The sequence below is a fragment of the Solanum stenotomum genome, chromosome 10 (assembly GCF_019186545.1).
Source record: "Solanum stenotomum isolate F172 chromosome 10, ASM1918654v1, whole genome shotgun sequence".
NCBI lineage: Eukaryota > Viridiplantae > Streptophyta > Magnoliopsida > Solanales > Solanaceae > Solanum > Solanum stenotomum.
In genome coordinates this window covers 40217762-40225842 of record NC_064291.1, presented here as the reverse complement: position 1 = coordinate 40225842, position 8081 = coordinate 40217762, and the positions used below count along the sequence as shown (strand labels likewise).

At 29.8% G+C, this 8081-nt stretch overlaps 1 pseudogene; it reads right to left on the bottom strand.

Moving 5' to 3' along the window:
- Nucleotides 1-5599: 5599 nt before the first annotated feature.
- The window catches only part of LOC125842975 (carotenoid 9,10(9',10')-cleavage dioxygenase 1-like), a 4732-nt pseudogene continuing 2250 nt past the window's right edge, over nucleotides 5600-8081 (bottom strand).

Below are 8081 nucleotides of genomic sequence, written 5' to 3'. Positions count from 1 at the left end.
CTGTTTTAAGGTGGATTTCTCGTTTTAGGTTGTTGTGTGGGAAGGGAGGCGTCTATGAGAGCATATGGGAGGAGAGAAAGATTAGGGTTTAGAGAAAGTTCCTCCTCACCTCCAAATATTTTCCATCCCCTTTATTTTTTAACCTAATCAAAATTTATATAAGAAATAATTTTATAATGGGCTCAAATTGTGGACTTGAGATTATGACCCAAAATTATTGGTTAAATAAAATATTTGTATTTGAATAAATTTCTAGAATGTGCAAAATATTAACAAATGTAACAAATAAAATGAATATTAAAAAAAATATAATGAACGTAACTAATGACATGTAAAAATGCAATTTTAAAATTAACTAATAAAAAATCCTAAATTTTGATAAATAAGGATAGTTATCGATAAACTTATTTAAAATTATAAAAAAAAATTATCTTGAACTATTAAATAAATAAAACATAGAAGTTACAAATTTTGAAAATGTTAGGTCAAAATTGGGTGTCAACAACAACCCCACCCAAGCTACTCCGTCAAAAAAAATTCCCCCCCTCCCCCCGACACCCCTACCCAGGCCACTCCCGAAAAAAAATTAAAATTATTTTTGCAAAATATTTCAAATTTTCATTTTTTATGTCACCCCCCAGCCCCCTATCCCCGACACCCTCGTTGAAAAAAATTATTTAAAATTTTCAATTGTTACACCATCTCTACCCCCTACCCCCTACTCAGCCATCCCCCAATTGCCAATCCCCCGTCAATTATTTTTTAAATTATTTTTGAAAAATAATTTAAAATTTTATTTTTTACGCCACAGGTTAGAAATTATTCTCCTAAAATAGTATTTTTCTAGTCTTAAGCAAAAAATAAAAGATATTTTTTTGGAAAATATTTTTCATTCACCAGCCAAACATTAAAAAATATTTTTCAGAAAATATTTTCTACTCACCCACCAAACATGAAAAAATAAATTAGAAAACATTTTCCTTTCATACCAAACACACCCTAATGCCTTATATTTTCCCATTGGGTGCAATTTCTACGTTCTGCTACTGGTAGTCTAAAGAAGTTGCAAATTTTATCATTTGTATTTTATTACAAAATAATAGAACTCAATGATTGAACCCGTAAATGCTTAATATCTATTCGATTGGAGATTTAATTTTATTCAATAGGAAGATATTATATAATAAATAATAATAATAATAATAATAATAATAATAATTAAAAAAAATATAAGTTTTAAGAGTAAAAGTGAACAAAAAAAAATGGATTGAGGAATACTTTTAGTCAAATAAATGAATAAGAAACACATTTAAATTTTCTTAGATAGTCCAAAGATATTTTTAGCATATTAACTTTGACTTGTATCCAATTTTGTCGGAAACATCCATTTTAGACATTTTTTAGAAGAAGAGGTATTTAGGCATGTGTAATGTGTTGTTTATTTTCCCGTTGTGGGTCTTATGCGTCAATCGCCTATATTTTGTGTCAACCATATCCACTTGTTATATATCACAATTCATATTAATTTAATTTGTCTATTCCAACTTGGAATTTAGTGCCTGATATTTATATTTTACTTCACTCAAAATTTAATAGTACTATTTACTTTGTATTATTGTAATTTTTGTACATATACATATGCTCCACCAATAAATACTTGTCAGTCATCGGTTTTGGCATCAACCTCCTAGCCACCCCTCAAATTAATAAATCCTTGTTAGCAGGGGAAATTTATTTAGAAGAGAGGATTTGATAGAAGTCAATTTTTTGAAATTATCTTTAGAAAATTCAGAGCTCATAAAGTTAAAATTCTGACTTCGCCTCTAACTATGAGAGTAATTAATAAGGTAAATCTGTAATACAACGTCCACAATATTCTGCAGTTTCATATAAGTGTTGGAGCTAGCTATAGCAATCTTAATGCAGTACTGAGAATAAGTTGAAAATCGTACAAACAACAATTAGACTTTTGAACGCGTACAAAATCAAATTTTTACTCTACTACATGTTCTATCTTTCAAGGCTTTTTTCTCTACATATTTTTTTCCAGGTATATTATTGTATTTGCGAGCCAACTTTTAAGAATTACCAGACTTTCACCATTTTTCGTGTGTATTAGTCCATGGATCTGGCGCCTTTAGGGCACCCAAATTTTTTTCCCGAAAAAACTATATGAGGACCTCTGTAATAAGTTGGAAAAACATTACGTATAGTCCCGTCATTTTCACACATATTTTCGCATTTACGAGCTTACTTTTAGGAATTAACTGACTTTCGCCGTTTTTCGTATTTATTAGCCCATATTTTTTTTAATACTTATCTCTTGTATCTTTAGTCTTACTAAGGTTTAAATAAAAAACAAAAAATAGTAATGCATGACTTTTGGCTTTTCGTTCTTTCTGCTGCAGCTGTTTAGCTATATTCGTCTCCTTTTCTTAGTCCCCATCAGGTCCATCTACGAGACTCACCTTTGACTTTTGTTTCGATAGGTGTATTATTATACATTTTCCCAAAAGAACATTCATTCATTTCTTTCTTTTCCGTCGATCACGACGACTGAAACGACGCGAAAAATCTAGACCCGTAAAGGAGAAGGGACGGTGAGGGCATTTGAGAAAGTTGGGCCGATCGGGTGTCTTCATTCAAGCCACAACTAAATTGAAATATTACCAATAAAATAAAGGACGCGAAGATAGAACTACGACAAATTAAAACTTTGAGCCCATTACTCTTGAATCTCCATCATACATACCACCAACATAGAGGCATAAAATTATTACTTTATATTCTTTTTTTTAAAAAATGATTTCTTCAAATACCTTTTTTAAAAATTAGTTTTAGGTAAGATTATATCAATTCAACGTTGAAAAACATCATTTTACTGAGGCAATCATGATATGGATTGTTAGCATAATTCTATAAGTAATAAGTTGACATACTTTAAATAAAGATAAGAGTTAGGAATCATAGAATGTAATTCAAGAAGTTGATAACTTGATATACCTTAATCAAAGGGATTGTTGTTGATTTAATTTCTGAAAAAAACAATAAAAAATTTACAGAAAAGATATATGGGTAACTTGAATGTTGGAGGATAATCTGAAAAGATAAAGATGAGAGAGGGATTTTAAAAAAAAAAAATAAGAGAGAGAATTAAGAATCTGAAAAGATAAATATGAGAGAGAGAAGTTTTTTTTTAAAAAAATAGGAGAGATAATTAATTGAAAACGTGTAATTGTCAATGGAAGATAAAGTAGAAAGAAAATTAGGATACATAAAGTTTTTTAAAATAATGACATTTTTGACATTTTTACTAATATTTATAAAGTATGGATATTTTTACTAATTATGTTATTGTTTTGGACTAATTTACTAATTTTCCCCAAAAAGATGATGAATATTGTGTGTTAGCAAAAAGAACTCAAGAAAGCAAAATAAGATTTTCATGATTTATTTCTTCTATTTGCAATAGGGTTAAGCAGAATAAATTAATAAGAAATATTTTTTTAGAAAATAAATATACTTTTTATTATAAATAGTAATTAAAAAAATCAACACATAATTTATTTGGGAAAATGGTCTGAAAAATACTTTAACTTTGGCCGAAATTCTTGTTACGGTACCAAACTTTATGGAGGACATTTGACCCCCCTGCACTTTTTAAAAGTGTATTTTAAAGGTATATATTTGTCCACATGAACACATTAATTAATATTTAAAATGATGCAATATTTTTTATGTCTACGTGGGCACATATATCCCTTTAAAATACACTATTAAATAGTGCAGGGGTAAAAGGTCCTCCATAAAGTTCGATATCGTAACAACAATTTCGGTTAAAGTTTAAATATATTCGAGACTTTTTTCCCTAATTTATTCTAAGTGGAAAAAAAAAATTGAGTGCCCCAAAACTGGGGGTCTAAGGCATCTGCCTTAATTTTTGTAAGTAAGAGCCAGCCATGACCCTAACCCCTTAATTTCCTTCCACAAGGAATTAACTTATATACTGTCAGAAGAGGATTTAAAATTTAAATTTTTGTGTTCAATTTATAAAGTTCTTAGTCTTAATTTATTGTATTCTTAAGTTATGAATTTACATTTACTATTTCTTGTAATATTAATAAATTCTACACACAAATTTATGTTCCACCTCTAAAGTACTGAATTTGGATATCATCTATCCTTGTACATGTTGTTAGTGCAAAAGAATAATACCGATATATTTTAACTTGTGAATAAATGAAATCTAGGTCTATTTATAAGACTTGAACAATAGTTCTCCTTTAAAGTCAGCTTTTGTGATGTGAGTTAATTCAGAAGTGTAATTTAAAACACATTGATCTCATTCACTAATAGAAAAAAAAAGTGGTTAATATTCCCAATCAAACAATTAAGTACCGTCTATGGACTTGTAAATCAAACAAATACTTTCTATCCGCTCTACTCTACATAGATTTAAGCTTACTTATGGGAAGAGAAAAGAAAACTAACAAATGTTAAGAAGATTTGGTCCAAAGAATCGTTTTGGTTTTGGGCTCTCAAAATATCAAAGATGTATTACATATTTATTTTTTAATTTTAATCTTCATGCAATCAATCTATTTAGTATTATGTCCAATTCTGTTTTGGGTAAGTAATTAAATTTCTATAATAGGATGCAAATTATATTTTAGTTCGACTGGTTTATTTTTTTTTCTTAATTTGATTAGGAATGGAAGGTTAGAGGTTCGAATCCTATAATATTTATTTTTTATCCGGAAAGGCCTCAAAAATTAAAACCCAAATTTGGGCTGCTCCATCCGCACCAGGGGTGGTTCTATGCTTTGTAAAATAAGGCTTATGCCTTAGGTCCCCAAATTTTAGGGGCTCCAAATTTTTATCAAAAATAAATTATGTGTTAAAAATTTTATAGAAAAAATTGATTATTTATGATTAAAAGTATAATATTTTAAAAATATATTGTTTTACCCACTTTAACATCTTTTGTACTTTGTTAAAAATAAAAATTAATAATGAAAACTAAAAAGTGTTGAACAAAGTGAACTACATATTCTTTTTTATTTGTTTTTAAATTTTAGCTTGAAGCATTACAACAAGCATATTAAAATGGGGTATACCAAGTCATCAACTTCATGAGATTCTATGGTTCTAACTCTTATCTTTATTCAATATTCGTCAACTTATTACTTGTAGAAATAAAATTTGAATAAATGTGTATACGAAGTTTGTTTATATTTTAGGCCTCGAGTTGAAATTTTGCTTTAGGCCCCAAATTGAAATTTCGCTTTAGGCCCCTAACTACGTTGAACCGCCCCTGATCCGCACAGTAAACAAATGAGTCAAGGAAACTCACTTGTTCAAGTTATGTCATTAATATTATTAGACACCTCTTGACAAAGGGTGGGTTCGCCCCTGCCTGGACTATTTATTTTATCCAATATTGTGAGCTATATTAATGGAATATATTCCCATATATAATTTGAATTTCTATATTAAAATTCTTTATCATACTATACTTCACTAAATGCTTCTTCATGAGTTACAATATAATGTGATGATTAGAAATTTAATTACATCATATAAAACAAAGTAAAAAATTATACAATTTATAATCTTAGCATCTAACTAGTGGAATTCATACATAAGTACTTTTTAAGACGTTAATGGCATGAAAGCTCCATGAAATCCATATGGCACCCTACTCGATAAAGTTATAATAGCAACTGGCTCTTTCGTAAATTTCTTTGCATCAATTATACAAACCTACAAGAAATAAACATATTAGAAATGAATCGATGATTTAAATTTAATGAGTTTAAATATGATAATTTTGATGCGCTGTATTTTACTTACTTGAGAAATATTCTCATTTTCGTTATGCGTAAATGTAATGATCCAACCATCGTCTTCATCGATGCCTTCAGGTTTTGGAACAAAGGAAGTTCCTGAACAAAATGTGTTCCTTGGGAACATGTGATATTCTGCTTTAATCAATTCATCTTCTTCATCCTATATATTTCATTTCACAAATATTAATTAGCTACTACTATATTATATGAAGTATTAATTAATCCCCTTTTTTTGTGGAAATGTATATACTATAGTATACATATACCATATTAAAGGTTTTCTTTTCTTCAAAATGAAGCTTGACTAGCCCACCAAATTTAGCGAATCCTGTTAAAATAATTAATGAGTAAATCATAAGATTTATTTGTAAGAGAAGTGATAAAGGATGTTAAAAAATTGATTTGTACATATATAGTTTACCTGAGGCAGACAACTCTGTTGACTCAACAACTTGTAGTTAAGCAAATTTATTTCTAAATCCAGACAACTTTTCATTGATGATAGGGAATTCCATTGCAAACTCATCTCCAGATAGATTCTTCTTCTCTTTAATCTCTCCAGTTTTCATGTTTAATCTCCATTCGCAAACACGAGGGAAAGTTGATTCTTTTGTGAACTCATCAGAGTCGTCATCTATGAAACTTGTTTCCCTTTTAATCCATTTGGATAACTTTTCTAAGTGGTTGACACTAGAACTAGGTCCCGGTATAACTGATTGACGAGCTCTACATGCTCTCACCACCACCTTTGCAAATTAAACAAACATTTTCATATTAGTTTATTTAACCAAGAAAGTGACTTTCTGATCAACTCGATTAAAAAAAAGTACGTACGTACGTACCTCATCATTATGTTCGAAACAATTAATGATGTGAAATACACAACAAGGGTCAACCTCAAACCATTTGATGGAATTGGCATCACCATAGCGTGGCATTATCCCAATTCTTGCATATCCATCTTTTTCAAACTTCATTAACCTACATAATTACAATATATTTATCATATATAATAAAAAATATAGACATATGTACTATGTGACATGATTTTCATTAAAAAGGGAAAATTAATAGATATACTCACTGGCCTCCAAGAACAAGTCGACTTATGTCAACTGTTAGCGGGAAATTCATGATCACATTGTATCTACAAGATTGACATGTATAGGACCAAGTTAAAAAAAAAACTATATATCATACGAGTATATACGTAGTTTAAAATAGGACAAAATAAATTTTACCTTTGTGTAACACCTATTTCATGGCAAACAGCACATCTATCGAACATGAGATCCGCTTTGTGAACCATTTTTTTTCCATCAGCTGAAAGATTGGTAATAAATTGAGTAACATCGTGAAAAAATAAAAATAATAAGTAAATTGAGTAACGTCCGATTAAAGATGAAGAAACAAAACATATATAGGGAATTAGGAAATAGTAATAAGGTACCTGAAATGACACCAAGTTCAAAATAAGGCTTTTTTTGCATCAATACCAATTATAACTAGTTCTCCCGTTCCAGGTGCTTTCTGTGCATATAATGTTATTAGAAGGCAACAAAGATAAAAAAAAGAATTTAAATAAACATAATAGATATAGTGAAGAATCGAACAGATAGTCAATCAACTAAGCTATGACACGTACCTTTGGGTGGCTTGTGAAGGGTCTATTCCAAGATTCACTTGGAAAATTCCAATTTCCCTGAGTTTGTAGAGAACGTATATCGATCTCTTGAGGCATATGGCTTTCAGCAATTGAGTAGTATTTGTTTGCATGTTCAAACACATTAGTGTTGCTAAGGTATTTGTCTATCACGCCAAATCTCAACTGCAACACAACAAAAATATTATTGCAGAATTTTATTAACGATCAAAATACTTACTATAGTAGCAAATTAACTAGTACATACCACATTTAGAAGGTTGGAGAGGAGTATAGCAGGAGAATCGCCTTGAATAGCAGGAAGAAAACCTCGTTGATTTCAGTCCTCCAAATAGAGGGTTTGGCCCTGCAATAATACGGATTAACCCCGCCCGCGATAAAATAGGAGTACGTATTTATCTCGTCGTTTCAACGTAGAAAAAAAATTAATTCAATGTACCGTTTCTTATGTAAACACCCTCTGGAAAATCGTCTGGAATTTTTCCTTCAACTATTTCTACTGTTGTGGCTTCTCCTATCTCTTCCACCGGTGCAAAGTTACTCTATAGAAAATTAAATTGAATATATTT